This window comes from Bos indicus x Bos taurus, chromosome 1, assembly GCF_003369695.1.
Source record: "Bos indicus x Bos taurus breed Angus x Brahman F1 hybrid chromosome 1, Bos_hybrid_MaternalHap_v2.0, whole genome shotgun sequence".
Taxonomy (NCBI): domain Eukaryota; kingdom Metazoa; phylum Chordata; class Mammalia; order Artiodactyla; family Bovidae; genus Bos; species Bos indicus x Bos taurus.
This window is the reverse complement of record NC_040076.1, coordinates 45,212,395-45,231,052: the sequence shown is the minus strand read 5'-3', so window position 1 is coordinate 45,231,052 and position 18,658 is coordinate 45,212,395. Positions and strand designations below refer to the sequence as shown.

At 40.6% G+C, this 18,658-nt stretch overlaps 1 protein-coding gene and 1 pseudogene across 20 annotated transcripts in view; one reads left to right on the top strand and one right to left on the bottom strand.

The window, feature by feature from the left end:
• ABI3BP (ABI family member 3 binding protein) overlaps positions 1–18,658 on the top strand; it is a 293,162-nt gene that overhangs the window by 27,379 nt on the left and 247,125 nt on the right. The window lies entirely within an intron of this gene.
• On the bottom strand, positions 13,261–13,509 carry LOC113904304 (annotated as a pseudogene).

Genomic DNA, 18,658 nt, shown 5'->3' with positions numbered 1-18,658 from the left:
TCAGTTACCTCTGCTTTAAATTGAAGAGCATGTTCTACAACCTCTAAACTACTTTATGTTTCTGAGATCCAGGGTGGTGCCCTCTGGAAGAAAGCACATGCTGGGAATTGCCTTTGCAGCTGATTGAGGCTGCGTGTATGGAAGGCTTGGCTCTCACTCAGGTCTGTGATTTTCTTGCTTCACAGTTTGCATCACTTAGATCGTGTCTGTGCCACCCCACCCTTTGTGTCAAACACTGGACTGGAATAAAATGAGGCAACAGTGACCCTGTGGGTGAACTGAGAATAAATAGCTCATTCCTTCTCTGGTTTTGGAAAAGCTCAGCAAATCTCAAGGGGAATTATCTACGAATCCACGTCTGCAGGAGAGACCCACATTCAAAGGATAATTTGCGTTTACTTTAGGACAGAAAATTATATTTAAGATCTGTGAAATGTATATTTCTTAACAGGATTCTAAGATTTGAAGCTGTGGAGTGTACTATTAGAATCACAGCCTGGAAGTAACTTCAGTCATATCCAGAATCTGAGTCACGTTTGGCCAGATTGTTCTATAGAGCTCCCCAAGGTCACCATCCTTGTCTGTGTCCTCCAACACCACAGAGCCCTATTTTGATGCCAGCTTCAACCACATGATAATTAGCCTCTTCCTAGTCTCATTTATCTTAGTAGATTTCAAAAAGCTACATGTTACTAGCCTAGATCAGTTCAATTCAGTCACTCAGTTGTGTCTGACTCTTTGCAACCCCAAAGGCTCTCAACCTAGATAGCTGCAGTTTTGTTTTTTTTTAATGTGTATGAATGTATATTTTTAGGAAGACTAGGCTGAACTGAAAACTATTGACTAACTGCAGATTACAATTTTAGACATTTTTATTCCTAGACTAATATAATAAAAGTTAAATGTCAGGCTAGTTGCAATCATTCTACTTACTGAACTGTTTCTGCATGGATTGAAATCGGAAAATTGCATAGAGACATGGGTACATCACCACAAAATTGGGATTAGTTACGTTTACTGCATATTTTCAGGCTAAATTGCCCTTTGTTATATTGGTGCTCCAAGAGATTGAGAGACCCAACATATGAGGCAGCATTCATTTCAAATAATATTTGATTTACCAAAATTCTAATACAACAAAAACTTGATCTGTCCCTAGAAGTTGATAGATATCTAATGGAATTTGCCTTTAGAATTTAGAACCAAAAGTCCTAGAAGGTATACAGTTCATGCTTTTGTTTTTACAGATAATAACATTGAGGTTTGGGAATGTTATACCAGTTAACATGGTAACACTGTAGCTGCTGCTGCTGCTGCTGCTTCTAAGTTGCTTCAGTTATGTCCGACTCTGTGCAACCCCATAGACAGCAGCCCACTAAGCTCCTCTGTCCCTGGGATTCTCCAGGTAAGAATACTGGAGTGGGTTGCCATTTCCTTCTCCAATGCATGAAAGTGAAAAGTGAAAGTGAAGTCGCTCAGTCGTGCCTGACTCTTAGCGATCCCATGGACTGCAGCCTACCAGGCTTCTCCGTCCATGGGATTTTCCAGGCGAGCGTTCTGGAGTGGGGTGCCATTGCCTTCTCCAGATAACACTGCTATTCAAGACAAAACTAGGTCTGCTAAAGTAACTTTCCAATACCTGAATAACCTTCAGTATTGTTAAAAGAAAAAAAGAAAAGAGAAGCTTGCAAATTTTAGAGATTTAAAATTTATTGCACATGCAACAGCATTGAGTTCCTTAATGTAAGATTCTGTGCTTGTCATGGCGGCAGGCGGGGGCAACAGGAAGGCATGGAAACAGAGCGTGTGGTCTTCTGGGGAAGTAACCATAAATACAAAGTCACCAAGCCTGATAGTAAAAATAACAGCTAATGTCTTGAAAGAAAAAGAACAACCAGTTCTCAGACCAGTTTGAGTCTTTATGTTTATAAAATTCCTACAGCTTGATCTGTACTATAATTTCATAGGTTTGACTAAGTAAGAAACTGTATTTAACAAACCATCTCAACTTTTCATTTGAAGCCCACCTTTGTGATAATGAAGAATCTGCTTAAGTGTTTGTTATTCCTTCATTATTAATATTTTACTTTTGAGCGGGAGTCAGCAAACTTTTTCAGTAAAAGACCAGATAGGAAATGCTTCAGACTTTGTGAGCCATACAGTACTTGTTAAATTCAACTCTGCTATTTTTACAAAAACAGGTGGCGATTGGATTTGGTCCATGAGCCACAGTTTGCCCTTTATAGTATGAACTTAAGAGATAACATTGCCCTCACTTGCTTCACTTCACCCGAGAGAGGTTGGCAAAAGTTAGGCCTATGGATAAAGGTCTTACCTGGTTTTCTAGATGATTAGGTTTGGGAGACTGGGATTATTGACAGCAGATCTCTTGCCCACACTCATAGTCCACACATTAAATCACTGTACTCTATTTGTGATATAACAGCTGTGTCAATGGAAACAATGAGAGTTGTAAGTCCAGTGTGACCACTTAAGGTTGGAGAACAGAAGCATACTCAGGATGGTGAAGTTGATAGTGCTTTTATGTCACTTCTAGGGGATTAAATTAAGAAGAAAACTAAGCTAGTCACAAAACTAAACCTGCTGCGTGGCCTTCTTCTTGCCCATCTTTGACCTTGGGCAAAGTCCTTCCTTACAAGACAGATGCATGGATTTATGTGTTTTAGACACCTTTATAGTAATGGTAGCATTTATCACTTGTAAAGATGATTTAGAACAATAAATTTAACATGTTGAGGACACAGACTTTTATTTCCAGCTGTGATATTTTGGTAAAATAACTTGACCAGTCTGGGTCTCTGTTGACCTCATTTGTTAGGCCCGCCACTAACATGCCATGATTCCACTCCCTAGAGCACCCAGAATAATGCCTAGTGCACAGAAGTTACTCAATAAATGATGCATGAACTCAGTCCTTTCCTCACTAAAGCCCATTCTTCTGATGGCAAGTCAAATATTTTAATTTCATTCAAAGAGTAAAGACGCCCCATGTTTTCATGTCATTACTGTAGCAAGTCTACTAGGATGTACTTTGGCCTAGCAATAATTGACCATTTTGAAAAACACTTGCTAAAACTGTACAGTTGTATTTCTTTCATGAACCCTGCTATTAAAAGAAATGGGAGGGTTTAGTTGTTGACCTGCCCATATTCTGTCACCATAACCAATAAGGTTTCTGAATTGTCTTAGGCCTAGAAGCAGGAGAGATTGGTAGAACTTGAGAAAGAACTTGAATTAGGATCATGGATCCTTAAAGATGATTTATCTTAGATACCTGAAGTTTGGCTTTATATTCATATTGAGAAGGTTTGGCTTGTGTGTGAAAGAGGAGAGCATGGGAAACAAGCTATGAATAACCAGTGAGAAGTCTCCACCCCCCAGGTTATTTGTTATCCCTGCACTCTCACTATTAGAAATTAAATAATGTGAATTGGTTTCCCTTAGTGGAGAAGGCAATGGCACCCCACTCCAGTACTCTTGCCTGGAAAATCCCATGGACAGAGGAACCTGGAAGGCTGCAGTCCATGGGGTCGCTGAGGGTCAGACATGACTGAATGACTTTACTTTCACTTTTCACTTTCATGCATTGGAGAAGGCAATGGCAACCCACTCCAGTGTTCTTGCCTGGAGAATCCCAGGGAAGGGGGAGCCTGGTGGGCTGCCGTCTATGGGGTCACACAGGGTCGGACATGACTGAAGCAACTTAGCAGTGATAGAATACGGGCTTTCCTGGTGGCTTAGATAGTGAAGAGTCTGTCTGCAATGCAGGAGATGTGGGTTTGATCCCTGGGATGAGAAGATCCTCTGGAGAAGAGAATGACACCCTACTCCAGTATTCTTGCCTGGAGAATTCCATGGACAGAGGAGGTTAGAAGGCTACAGTTCATGGTGTTGCAAAGAGTTGGACATGACTGGATGACTAACAGGCAACATGTGAGTGTGTGCACACACACACACACACACACTGATACAAACATTTACCATGAAAATAGAAATCCCTTATTTCTTTATCAGTCTTTCCACCTTACCAGGAATTGGCTCTTCAGATCTTTTCCAGTTGACAATTAGCCAGTCAGAGCTTTAAGGAAGGGAGGCCTCTATCCATGAGGGTAGAAAAGCTGACAGAAGCCAGGAGTTGGGATAAATGTGCTAAAACTGGAAGCAAGAAGATGCTGAAATTTTTGTCTACAGATAGTCTAGTACCAATAAAATGGAAGCTTGCTACAAACTATAATTCTTTTAAAATGATTTAAATGTTGCAAGTCCTTTCTAATTAAAAATAAAATAAATCAATAAGAAAAAAGGAAAGAGAGAGAAGATAAAGGAGGAGGAAAAGAAAGAAAGAGAAAGGAAGCAAGCTTGAGGGGACAGTACCTGGTTAATTGACATTTCTGAGTTACTGATTGCTTCTTGTGAGCCAGTTCTCAGGCATTGGGGATACTGAAGTGAACAAAAAAAGACAATTGTGCTTTTATATAGCTTACATTCTAGAGGAAAGACAGATGTGAATTATTTAATAGAATTCTAAACAACTAATACAGAGATCATGGTTATTCACTAATAAGAGCCTTCCAAGGAGAAACCAGGTCTAGGCTGGGGTGTCAGGGAAGGCGTCCATAAGAAGGAACTCTGAAGCCAAGGCAGAAGGATGGGAAAGAGTTTGCCAGGTTAGCAGAAGAGTGAGACTCAGAGCCTCCTTGAGGGAAGAACTAGCTCTGAGCAGACATCCTGCTGTGGATGGAGTAAGGTGGAGGAAGAAAAGGTTGGCCAGTGTGATTGGAACGTAGCAAGCAAGTGGAAAGTGCTGACAGATAAGGCTGGAGACAGAGTTACAGGGGCATCTCACACATTGGGGTTCAGTCACATTGAAATCATTGGTTGTCATTGATTAATAAAATTACCATGAAGAAGCTTCATAATGAGGCTTAAGGCTGTCAAATATTTAATTGGGCTTCCCAGGTGGCACTAGTGGTAAAGAACCCACCTGCCAATGCAAGAGACATAAGAGATATGGGTTCAGTCCCTGAATTGGGAAGATCCCCTGGAGGAGGGCATGGCAACCCACTCCAGTATTCTTGCTGGGAAAATCTTCATGGACAGAGGAGCTTGGCAGTCTGCATTCCGTACTGTTGCAAAGAGTTGGACATGACTGAAGTGACTTAGCACATGCACAATATTTAACTACCAGGTAGAGGAGTTGAGATTACAAAGACACAAAAAGGAGCAGTCATAGACCTAGGAGAATGGTTGAAGGGAGACAGTGGTCAACTGTGTGTGATAATGCTAAAGTTCTGGTAAGATAAGGTGTGTCTACAGAATCTAGTGACCTAGAAAATACGGTCACTGCTGACCTTACAGGGAGCAGTTTCAGCTGTGTAATGGACACAGGAGCTATTCACAGTTGGCCAAGGGTGAGGGAAATAGAAAGGAAAATCAACGTTGGGAAGTTTGGCTATGAAGAGGAGGGGAGGGAGCAGAACTGGAAGATGATGCGAGGTCAGCTGAGAACAATGTTACTATTATTTTTTTCTCAGAGTAGTTGTAGATTCACAGCAAAACTGAGAGGAAAGCACAGAGATTTCCCATATGTTCCTTGCCCCTACATATGCATCAGATCAGATCAGATCAGTCCCTCAGTCGTGTCCGACTCTTTGTGACTGTATGAATCACAGCACGCCAGGCCTCCCTGTCCATCACCATCTCCCAGAGTTCACTCAAACTTACGTCCATCGAGTCGGTGATGCCATCCAGCCATCTCATCCTCTGTTGTCCCCTTTTCCTTCTGCCCCCAATCCCACCCAGCATCAGAGTATTTTCCAATGAGTCAACACTTCGCATGAGGTGGCCAAAGTACTGGAGTTTCAGCTTTAGTATCATTCCTTCCAAAGAAATCCCAGGGCTTATCTCCTTTAGAATGGACTGGTTGGATCTCCTTGCAGTCCAAGGGACTCTCAAGAGTCTTCTCCAACACCACAGTTCAAAAGCATCAATTCTTCAGCGCTCAGCTTTCTTCACAGTCCAACTCTCACATCCATACATGACTACTGGAAAAACCATAGCCTTGACTAGATGAATCTTTGTTGGCAAAGTAGTGTCTCTGCTTTTCAATACATTACCTAGGTTGATCATAACTTTTCTTCCAAGGAGTAAGCATCTTTTAATTTCATAGCTGCAGTTACCAGCAGTGATTTTGGAGCCCCCCAAAATAAAGTCTGACACTGTTTCGCCTGTTTCCCCATCCATTTCCCATGAAGTGATGGGACCAGATGCCTAGCCTCCCCTATAATCAACAGTCCCCACCAGAGTGGTACATTTGTTCCAGTTGGTGAACCTGCATTAACACTTCATAATCACCCAAAATGTATAATTTACATTACAATTCACACTTGGTGTTGTACATTCCATGTGTTTAGACAAACGTATAATGATAAATATTGATCATTATACTTGTATGGAGTAGTTGCACTGTCTTAAATATCATCTGCTCCACCTATTCATCTTTCTCCCTCACCCTCCTAACCTCAGGCAAGCACTGGTGTTTTTATTGTCTTCATAGTTTTGCCTTTTCAAAATGTCGTATAATTGGAGTAATAAATAGTCCTTTCAGATTGGCGTCTTTAATTTATTAATATGCACTTAAGGTTTGTCCATGTTTTTCAAGGCTTGATAGCTCATTTCTTTTTAGCACTGAATAATATCAATATTCTAGGCAATGGCACCCCACTTCAGTACTCTTGCCTGGAAAATCCCATGGACAGAGGAGCCTGGTAGGCTGCAGTCCATCGGGTCGTGAAGAGTAGGACGTGACTGAGCGACTTCACTTTCACTTTTCACTTTCACGAACTGGAGAAGGAAATGGCAACCCACTCCAGTGTTCTTGCCTGGAGAATCCCAGGGATGGTGGAGCCTGGTGGGCTGCCATCTCTGGGGTTGCACAGAGTCGGACACAACTGAAGCAACTTAGCAGGAATGAGTGAACTAAAATGGACTGGAATGGGTGAATTTAACTCAGATGACCATTATATCTACTACTGTGGGCAAGAATCCCTTAGAAGAAATGGAGTAGCCATCACAGTTAACAAAAGAGTCCAAAATGCAGTACTTGGATGCAATCTCAAAAATGACAGAATGATCTATGTTCGTTTCCAAGGTAAGCCATTCAACATCACCATAAACCAAGTCTATGCCCCAACCAATAATGCTGAAGAAGCTGAAGTTGAACAGTTCTATGAAGACCAACAAGACCTTTTAGAACTAACACCCCCAAAAGATGTACTTTTCATTATAGGGGACAGGAATGCAAAAGTAGGAAGTCAAGAAACACCTGGAATAACAGGCAAATTTGGCCTTAGAGTACAGAATGAAGCAGGGCAAAGGCTAATAGAGTTCTGCCAAGAGAACACACTGGTCATAGCAAACACCCTCTTCCAACAACACAAGAGAAGACTCTACACATGGACATCACCAGATGGTCAACACCGAAATCAGATTGATTATATTCTTTGCAGCCAAAGATGGAGAAGCTCTATACAGCTGACATACAGAAGCTCTATGTCAGCAAAAACAAGACCAGGAGTTGACTGTGGCTCAGATCATAAACTCCTTATTGCCAAATTCAGACTTAAATTGAAGAAAGTGGGGAAAACCACTAGACCATTCAGGTATAAGCTAAATCAAATCCCTTATGATTATACAGTGGAAGTGACAAATAAATTTAAGGGACTAGATTTGATAGACAGAGTGCCTGATGAACTATGGACTGAGGTTCCTGACATTGTACAGGAGATAGGGAGCAAGACTATCCCAAGAAAAAGAAATGCAAAAAAGAAAAATGGCTGTCTGAGGAGGCCTTACGAATAGCTGTGAAAAGAAGAGAAGTGAAAAGCAAAGGAGAAAAGGAAAGATATAAGCATCTGAATGCAGAATTCCAAAGAATAGCAAGAAGAGATAAGAAAGCCTTCCTCAGCAATCAATGAAAAGAAATAGAGGAAAACAACAGAATGGGAAAGACTAGAGATCTCTTCAAGAAAATTAGAGAATACCAAGGGAACATTTCATGGAAAGATGGGCTCGATAAAGGACAGAAATGGTATGGACCTAACAGAAGCAGAAGATATTAAGAAGAGGTGGCAGGAATACACAGAAGAACTGTACAAAAAAGGTCTTCATGACCCAGATAATCACAATGATGTGATCACTCACCTAGAGCCAGCCATCCTGGAATGTGAAGTCAAGTGGGCCTTAGAAAGCATCACTACAAACAAAGCTAGTGGAGGTGATGGAATTCCAGTGGAGCTATTGCAAATCCTGAAAGATGACGCTTTGAAAGTGCTTCACTCAATATGCCAGCAAATTTGGAAAACTCAGCAGTGGCCACACTACTAGAAAAGGTCAGTTTTCATTCCAGTCCCAAAGAAAGGCAATGCCAAAGAATGCTCGAACTACCGTACAATTGCACTCATCTCACACGCTAGTAAAATGATGCTCAAAATTCTCCAAGCCAGGCTTTAGCAATACGTGAACTGTGAACTTCCAGATGTTCAAGCTGGTTTTAGAAAAGGCAGAGGAACCATAGATCAAATTGCCAACATCTGCTGGATCATCAAAAAAGGAAGAGAGTTCCTGAAAAACATCTGTTTCTGCTTTATTGACTATCCCAAAGCCTTTGACTGTGTAGATCACAACAAACTGTGGAAAATTCTGAAAGAGATGGGAATACCAGACGACCTGACCTGCCTCTTTGAGAAATCTGTATTTAGGTCAGGAAGCAACAGTTAGAACTAGACATGGAACAACAGACTGGTTCCAAAAAGGAAAAGGAGAACGTCAAGGCTGTATATTGTCACCCTGCTTATTTAACCTATATGCAGAGTACATCATGAGAAAGGCTGGGCTGGAGGAAGCACAAGCTGGAATCAAGATTGCCGGGAGAAATATCAATAACCTCAGATATGCATATGACACCACCCTTATGGCAGAAAATGAAGAGGAACTAAAGAGCCTCTTGATGAAAGTGAAAGAGGACAGTGAAAATGTTGGCTTAAAGCTCTCAGCATTCAGAAAACTAAGATCATGGCATCTGGTCCCATCACTTCATGCAAAATAGATGGGGAAATAGTGGGAACAGTGGCTGACTTTATTTTACTGGGCTCCAAAATCATTGCAGATGGTGATTGAAGCCATGAAATTAAAAGACACTTACTCCTCAGAAGAAAAATTATGACCAATCTAGACAGCATATTAAAAAGCAGTGATGTTACTTTGTCAACAATGGTCCTTCTAGTCAAGGCTATGGTTTTTCCAGTAGTCATGTATGGATGTGAGAGTTGGACTATAGAGAAAGCTGAATACTGAAGAACTGATGGTTTTGAACTGTTGTGTTGGAGAAGAGTCTTGACAGTCCCTTGGACAGCAAGGAGATCCAATCAGTTCATCCTTAAGGAAATCAGTCCTGAATATTTATTGGAAGGACTAATGCTGAAGCTGAAGCTCCAATACTTTGGCCACCTGATGCAAAGAACTGACTCATTTGAAAGAGACCCTAATGCTGGGAAAGATTGAAGGCAGGAGGAGAAGGGAACGACAGAGGATAAGATTATTGGATGGTATCACCGACTCAATGGACATGAGTTTGGCTGAACTCTGGGAGTTGGTGATGGACAGGGAGACCTGGAATGCTGAGGTTCATGCGCTTGCTAAGAGTTGGACACAATTGAGCGACTGAACTGAACTGAACATTTCATTGTCGGGTTATACCACGGTTTATTCATCCATTCTACTTAAGCTATCTACTTAAGGACATCTTGATTGCTTCCAGGCTTTGGCAAACATGAATAAAGATGTGAATAGCATCCAAGTATAGATTTTTGTGTGGATGTAAATTTTCAATTTATTCAGGTAAATCTCAAGGAGCATGATTACCGGATCACAGATAAAAGTATATTTAGTTTTGTAAGAAACTACCAAATTGTGTTCCAAAGTCGCCTTACCATTTTGCATTCCTACCAGTAATGAACGAAAACTACTGTTGCTCCATTCTTCCCAGCATTTCATGGTATCAGTGTTCTAGTCACTGGCTATTTTGATAGGTATGTACTAGTATCTCACTGTTATTCTAATTTGCATTTCCCTGATGTTATATGCTTTTGAACTGTGGTATTGGAGAAGACTCTTGAGAGTCCCTTGGACTGCAAGGAAATCCAACCAGTCCATTCTGAAGGAGATCAGCCCTGGGATTGCTTTGGAAGGAATGATGCTAAAGCTGAAACTCCAGTACTTTGGCCATCTCATGAGAAGAGTTGACTCATTGGAAAAGACTCTGATGCTGGGAGGGGTTGGGGGCAGGAGGAGAAGGGGACGACAGAGGATTAGATGGCTGGATGACATCACTGACTCGATGGATGTGAGTCTGAGTGAACTCCGGGAGTTGGTGATGGACAGGGAGGCCTGGCGTGCTGTGATTCATGGGGTCACAAAGAGTCGGACATGACTGAGCGGCTGAACTGAACTGAACTGAAAGTAAAACGAGACTAGGAATGTTCAGGCCTGCTTGAGACTGATTTTTCAGAGGATATTTCTTATTGTCTACCCTTTGAGCCTACACCTCAGAGAAGGTTTCTCTCTATGCTCTTGATGCTGTCTTAGCATTAAACTGGTGGTGGTGTTTGTTCAGTTCAGTTCAGTCACTCAGTTGTGTCTGACTCTTTGTGACCCCATGGACTGCAGCACTCTAGGCTTCCCTTGTCCTTCACCAACTCCTGAAGCTTGCTCAAAATTATGTTCATCAAGTCGGTGATGCCATCCAACCATCTTATCCTCTGTTGTGTCCTTCTCCTCCTGCCTTCAATCTTTCCCAGCATCAGGGTCTTTCCCAATGAGTCACTTCTTCATATCAGGTGGCCAGAGTATTGGAGTTTCAGCTTCAGGATCAGTCCTTCCAATGAACACTCAGGACCCATATCCTTTAGGATTGACTAGTTTGATCTCCTTTCAGTCCAAGGGACTCTCAAGAGTCTTTGCCAACACCACAGTTCAAAAGCATCAATTCTTCAATGATCAGCTTTGTTTATACTCCAACTCTCACATCCATAAACAACTACTAAAAAACCATAGCTTTGCATAGACAGACCTTTGTTGGCAAAGTAATGTTCTGCTCTTTAATATATTGTCCACATTGGTCATAGCTTTTCTTCCAAGGAGCAAGTGTATTTTAATTTCATGGCTACAGTCACCAACTGCAGTGATTTGGAGCCCAAGAAAATAAAGTCGGATTGTTTCTATTGTTTCCCCATCTTCTTGCCATAAAGTAATGGGACTGGATGCTATGATCTTCGTTTTCTGAATGTTGAGTTTTAAGCCAACATTTTCACTCTCCTCTTTCACTTTCATCAAGAGGCTCTTTAGTTCTTTTTCACTTTCTGCCATAAGGGTGGTGTCATCTGCATATCTGAGGTTGTTGATATTTCTCCCTGCAATCTTGATGCCAGCTTGTGCTTCATCCAGACTGGCATTTTGCATGATATACTCTGCATATAAGTTAAATAAGCAGGGCAACAATACGCAGCCTTGACGTACTCCTTTCCCAATTTGGAACTAGTCTGTTTTTCCATATCTGGTTCTGTTGCTTCTTGACCTGCATACAGATTTCTTAGGAGGCAGGTCAGGTGGTCTGGTATTCCCATCTCTTGAAGAATTTTCCACGGTTTGTTGTGATCCACACAGTCAAAGGCTTTGACATAGTCAATAAAGCAAAGGTAGATGTTTTTCAGGAACTCTCTTGCTTTTTCAATGATATTCAGCACTTATTGGACAGTTGCCAGGGGGCTTAGGCAGGTTCCCTCTTTTGCTCTGATCCCTGGGTCTTAAGAATGAGGTCTGCCCCTCCTCTATCCAGGGATGAAGTATGTTCTTCTGTTCCTTTCTCCCAGCTTCAGTGTCTCTTCACCTGTGCTCTAGGGCATCAAGCTCATCTTCCCTTCACCCCCAGGAAGTCCGTCTTGTGTTCCACAGGAAAGATAGAAGAGAATGACCTGGATGGTACTTTATGACTTTCCCTCAGTGACTGCTCTAACACTCCTCCCAACCCCTAACTCCCATCCCAGTCTTGCACAATAAAGGAGGTTTTCTCAGGACCCTCTCACTACTTTCAGTCTTTCCTGTAAGCAACCATGAAAGTCATGGAGAAGAGCCCACAAGTGGTTGCAAATTCTTCTTGTATCTGCAGCTCTCAAGGGTTTTATATTCTCTCTCTCTCTCTTTTTTAATATAAATTTATTTATTTTAATTGGAGGTTAATTACTTTACAATATTGTATTGGTCTTGCCATACATCAACATGAATCCACCACAGGTATACACGTGTTCCCCATCCCGAACCCCCCTCTCTCCTCCCTCCCCATACCATCCCTCTGGGTCATCCCAGTACATCAGCCCCAAGCAACCAGTACCATGCATCGAACCTGGACTGGCGATTCATTTCACACATGATATTATACATGTTTCAATGCCATTCTTCCAAATCATCCCACCCTGGCCCTCTCCCACAGAGTCCAAAAGACTGTTCTATACATCTGTATCTCTTTTGCTGTCTCACATATGGGGTTATTGTTACCATATTTCTAAATTCCATATATATGCTTTAGTATACTGTATTGGTGTTTTTCTTTCTGGCTTATTTCACTCTGTATAATACGCTCCAGTTTCATCCACCTCATTAGAACTGATTCAAATGTATTCTATTTAATGGCTGAGTAATACTCCATTGTGTATATGTACCACAGCTTTCTTATTCATTCATCTGCTGATGGACATCTAGGTTGCTTCCATGTCCTGGCTATTATAAACAGTGCTGTGATGAACAATGGGGTACATGTGTCTCTTTCAATTCTGGTTTCCTCAGTGCGTATGCCCAGCAGTGGGACTGCTGGGTCATAAGGCAGTTCTATTTCCAGTTTTTTAAGGAATCTCCACACTGTTCTCCATAGTGGCTGTACTAGTTTGCATTCCCACCAACAGTGTAAGAGGGTTCCCTTTTCTCCACACCCTCTCCAGCATTTATTGCTTGTAGACTTTTGGATCGCAGCCATTCTGACTGGCATGAAATGGTACCTCATAGTGGTTTTGATGTGCATTTCTCTGATAATGAGTGATGTTGAGCATCTTTGCATGTGTTTGTTAGCCATCTGTATGTCTTCTTTGGAGAAATGTCTATTTAGTTCTTTGGCCCATTTTTTTTTTTTTTTTTTGGCCATTTCCATTGGCTGGCTGGAGGCTCTTCCACTAAAGGCTCCCATGGTTTCCACTGGATCATTTTTCTTGCCAGACTTAGTTCGTTTTCAGCCTGAAGAATCACCTCTTCTATTTGGTCACCCTGCAGTCGCTCTTCTAGTTTTTTAACATCAGGTTCCTCATGTGGAATTTCACAAACAGCCAATCCCACCAGGCCAGTGGTCTTCTTCAGCAAGCCCGCCATGACAGCGCTGAGAAGCCTGGACCTGGCCCATTTTTTGATTGGGTCATTTATTTTTCTGGAATTGAGCTTCAGGAGTTGCTTGTATAGTTTTGAGATTAGTTGTTTGTCAGTTGCTTCATTTGTTATTATTTTCTCCCATTCTGAAGGCTGTCTGTTCACCTTGCTTGTAGTTTTCTTTGTTGTGCAGAAGCTTTTAAGTTAAATTAGGTCCCATTTGTTTATTTTTGCTTTTATTTCCAATATCCTGGGAGGTGGGTCATAGAGGATCCTGCTGTGATGTATGTCGGAGAGTGTTTTGCCTATGTTCTCCTCTAGGAGTTTTATAGTTTCTGGTCTTACGTTGAGATCTTTAATCCATTTTGAGTTTATTTTTGTGTATGGTGTTAAAAAGTGTTCTAGTTTCATTCTTTTACAAGTGGTTGACCAGATTTCCCAGCACCACTTGTTAAAGAGATTGTCTTTAATCCATTGTATATTCTTGCCTCCTTTGTCAAAGATAAGGTGTCCATAGGTATGTGGGTTTATCTCTGGGCTTTCTATTTTGTTCCATTGATCTATATTTCTGTCTTTGTGCCAGTACCATACTGTCTTGATGACTGTGGCTTTGTAGTAGAGCCTGAAGTCAGGCAGGTTGATTCCTCCAGTTCCATTCTTCTTTCTCAAGATTGCTTTGGCTATTCGAGGTTTTTTGTATTTCCATACAAATTGTGAGATTATTTGTACTAGCTCTGTGAAACATACCGTTGGTAGCTTGATAGGGATTGCATTGAATCTATAGATTGCTTTGGGTAGTATACTCATTTTCATTATATTGATTCTTCCGATCCATGAACATGGTATATTTCTCCATCTATTAGTGTCCTCTTTGATTCTCTCTCTTTTATTTTTTTTTTTTAACTCAAGGGTTCTCTAGTCTATTGATAGCCCACAATAGGCCTTTAAGAATTCATTACAACTTTTAACCAAATTCTTCGTACTAGTTTCTATGGCATCCAGTGACATCTCTCTTTGGAAATGCTTGTCTTTTCTTAGATTTCACATTTCCTTACAACCTCAGCTCTTTGATTATATTTTTGTGCTGTGCTTTGTGCTTAGTCGCTCAGTTGTGTCCGACTCTTTGTGAATCCATGGACTATAGCCCACCAGGCTTCTCTGTCCCTAGGGAGTCTCCATGTAAGAATACTGGAGTGGGTTGCCATATCCTTCTCCAGCGAATCTTTCCAACCCAGGGATTGAACCCACATCTCCCACATTTCAGGCAGATTCTTTATGGTCTGAGCACCAGGGAAGCCCAAGCCTGCAAATTTGAAGATTAGGGATAATTTTTTGGTGGTCATAAGGATAGAAACCATGTTTTGTACAGCTTTCTACATCCTAAGTGCAAGTCAGACTTTCAGTGTTTTAGACAAGTTTTGGAATGCTTCTATACTATATTTCTATTTTTAAAATATAGGTATGTATACCCTTTTCAGGCTTTCCTGGTGACTCAGACGATAATGTAGCTGATATGTGGGAGACATGGGTCAATCCCTGAACTAGGAAGATCCCCTGGAAAAGGGATTGACTATCCACTCCAGTATTTTTGCCTGGATAATTCCATGGACAAAGGAGCCTGGCAGACTATAGTCTACTGGGCTTCCCTGGTAGCTTAGTTGGTAAAGAATCCACCTGCAATGCAGGAGACCCCGGTTTGATTTCTGGGTTGGGAAGATCTCCTGGAGGAGGGCATGGCAACCCACCCTGGTATTCTGGCCTGGAGAATCCCCATGGCAGGCTACAGTCCATGGGGTTGCAGAGTTGGACATGACTAAGCACACACTCTTTTAATTAGTTTTCCCAATAAAGTACATTAGAGAATATTTGTCATATGGCAGTATTATCCTGAATAAAAATACTGAATTGCTTGTCCCTCTGAGGACAAGTATCTTCAAGTGTACATTTTTTCTAATGGAGTGAGTCTGCAAAGAAAATGCTAGTGCCAGCTGTTGCTTTGTCTCTCTCTCTCACTCATATAATCCCTTATTCTATGTTTTATTTCTTTATTTCTGTTTGTAGCACCACCCACATGTTTCCCAGTTTGGACTATTTTTATGAGATATTCCACAAAAAATAATATGCAATTATTCTGAGTTCTAGCACAATCACCCTTTGCCATGAGCTGAGCTATGAGCAGCGAGGACCAGGATCACAGTTAAGGTTTAAATCTCCTTTGGCAAATAACTAACCATCCCTGGCTTCAGTTTCTTCATCTGTGTGGTTTTCCTCCATTCTTACTGGCTGCTCCTTAGTTTCCTTTGCTGATTCATCCTCACTTTACCAACCTCTTTAATTGGAACATCCCAAGATTGAGTTTTGAATCTCTTTTCTATCTTCTTATCCCCTGGTTATCTCATCTAATCTAGTGACTTTGAATACTATCTAAATACTAATAAAGTGGAAATTTTACATTTTCATTCGTTACCCTGTGTTCCACTTCAGATCCATTTATTCAAGTCTCTACTCAATGTCTCCACTTGACTTTTAATAGACATGGAGGTTTCAGCACATCTAAAACTAAGCTCTTGAGTCCATTCTGCAATTTACTTCCCTACAGTCTTTCTCAACTCAGTTAAAGAAAACTCCATCTTTCCATTCACTCAGGTTGAAAAAAATAGAAACGTTTTAAATTTTTATTTATTTTTTTATTGAAGGATGATTGCTTTACAGAATTTTGTTGTTTTCTGTCAAACTTCAACATGAATCAGCCATAGGTATACACATATCCCTTTTGAACCTCTCTCCCATATCCCTCTAACCCCTCTAGGTTGATACAGAGCCTCTGTTTGAGTTTCCTAAGTCATACAGCAAATTCCCCTTGGCTCTCTATTTTACATATGGTAATGTAAATTTCCATGCTACTCTTCCATACATCTCACCCTCTCCTCCCCTCTCCCCATGTTCATAAGTCTATTCTCTATGTCTGTTTCTCCATTGCTGCCCTGCAAATAAATTCTTCAGAACTATTTTTCTAGATCCCTTATATATGTGATAGAATACAATATTTATCTTTTTCTTTTGACTTACTTCACTCTGTATAATAGGTTCTAGGTTTATCCACCTCATTAGAACTGACCCAAATGTGTTCATTTTTATGGCTGAGTAATATTCCATTGTATATATGTACCACAACTTCTTTATCCATTCATCTGTCAATGGACATCTAGGTTGCTTCCATGTTCTAGCTATTGTAAATAGTGCTGCAGTGAACAATGGGATACATGTGTCTTTTTTTCAGTTCTGGTTTCCTCAGGGTATATAACTAGGAGTGGGATTGCTGGGTTATATGGTGGTTTTATTCATAGTTTTTTTTTTAAGAAATCTCCGTATTGTCAGTGACTGTATCAATTTACATTCCCACCAACAGTGCAAGAGTGTTCCCTTTTCTCCACACTCTCTCAAGAATTTATTGTTTGTAGACTTTTTGATGATGGCCTGGTGCCATCTGATGATTCTGACTGGTGCGAGGTGATATCTCATTGTAGTTTTGATTTGCATTTCTCCAATAATGAGTGAGAGGATGAGATGGTTGGATGGCATCACCAACTCAACAGATATGAGTTCGAGCAAGCTCCAGGAGTCAGTGATGGACAAGGAGGCCTGGTGTGCTGCAGTCCACGGGGTTGCAAAGAGTCAGACACGACTGAGTGACTGAACTGAACTGAATAATGAATGACGTTGAGCATCTTTTCATGTGTTTGGTAGCCATCTGTATGTCTTCTTTGAAGAAATGTCTGTTTAGGTCTTTTTCCCACTTTTTGATTGTGTGTTTTGTTTTTGTTTTTTTTTTTCTGGTATTGAGTTCTATGAGCTGCTTGTATATTTTGGAAATTAATCCTTTGTCAGTTGTTTCATTTGCTATTATTTCTCCCATTCTAAGGGTTGTCTTTTCACCTTGCTTATAGTTTCCTTTGCTGTGCAAAAGCTTTTAAGTTTAATCGGGTTCCACTTATTTACTTTTGTTTTTATTTCCATTTCTGTAGGAGGTGGGTCATAGAGGATCTTGTTTTTATTTATGTCATTGAGTGTTCTGCCTCTGTTTTCCTCTAAGAGTTTTATAATTTCTGGTCTTACATTTAGGTCTTTAATCCATTTTGAGTTTATCTTTCTGTATGATGTTAGGAAGTGTTCTAATTTCATTCTTTTACATGTAGCTGTCCAGTTTTCCCAGCACCATTTATTGAAGAGGCTGTCTTTGCCCCATTGTATATTCTTGCCTCCTTTGTCAAAAGTAAGGTACCCATAGGTGCATGGGTTTATTTCTGGGCTTTCTATCTTGTTCCATTGGTCTATATTTCTGTTTTTGTGCCAGTACCATACTGTCTTGATGACTGTAACTTTGTAGTATAACCTGAAGCCAGGAGGTTGATTCCTCCAGCTCCATTCTTCTTTTTCAAGACTACTTTGGCTATTTGGGGTCTTTTGTGTTTCCATATGACTTGTGAAATTTTTTGTTCTAGTTCTGTGAAAAATGTCCTTGGTAATTTGATGGGGCTCACATTGAATCTGTAGATTGCATTTGGTAATATAGTCATTTTCACAATATTGATTCTTCCTACCCAGGAACATGGAATACCTCTCCATCTGTTTATGTCATCTTTGATTTCTTTCATTAGTGTCTTATAATTTTCTGTGTACAGTTCTTTTGTCTCCTTAGGTAAGTTCATCCCTATATACTTAATTCTTTTTGTTGCAATGGTGAATGGGATTGACTCCTTAATTTCTCTTTCTGATTTTTCATTGTTAGTATATAGAAATGCAAGTGATTTATGTGTATTTATTTTGTATCCTGCAACTTTGCTAAATTCACTGATTAGCTTTAGTGATTTTCTGATACTATCTTTAGGGTGTTCTATGTACAGTATCATGTCATCTGCAAACAGTGAGAGCTTTACTTCTTCTTTTCCCATCTGGATTCCTTTTATTTCTTTTTCTTCTCTGATTGTTGTAGCTAGGACTTTCAGAACTATGTTGAATAATAGTGGTGAAAGTGGACACCCTTTTCTTGTTTCTGATCTTAGGGGGAATGCTTTCAGTTTTTCAGCATTCAGAATAATGTTTCCTATGGGCTTTTTATATATGTACTTTACTGTGTTGAGGTAGGTTTCTTCTATGCCCATTTTTTGAAGAG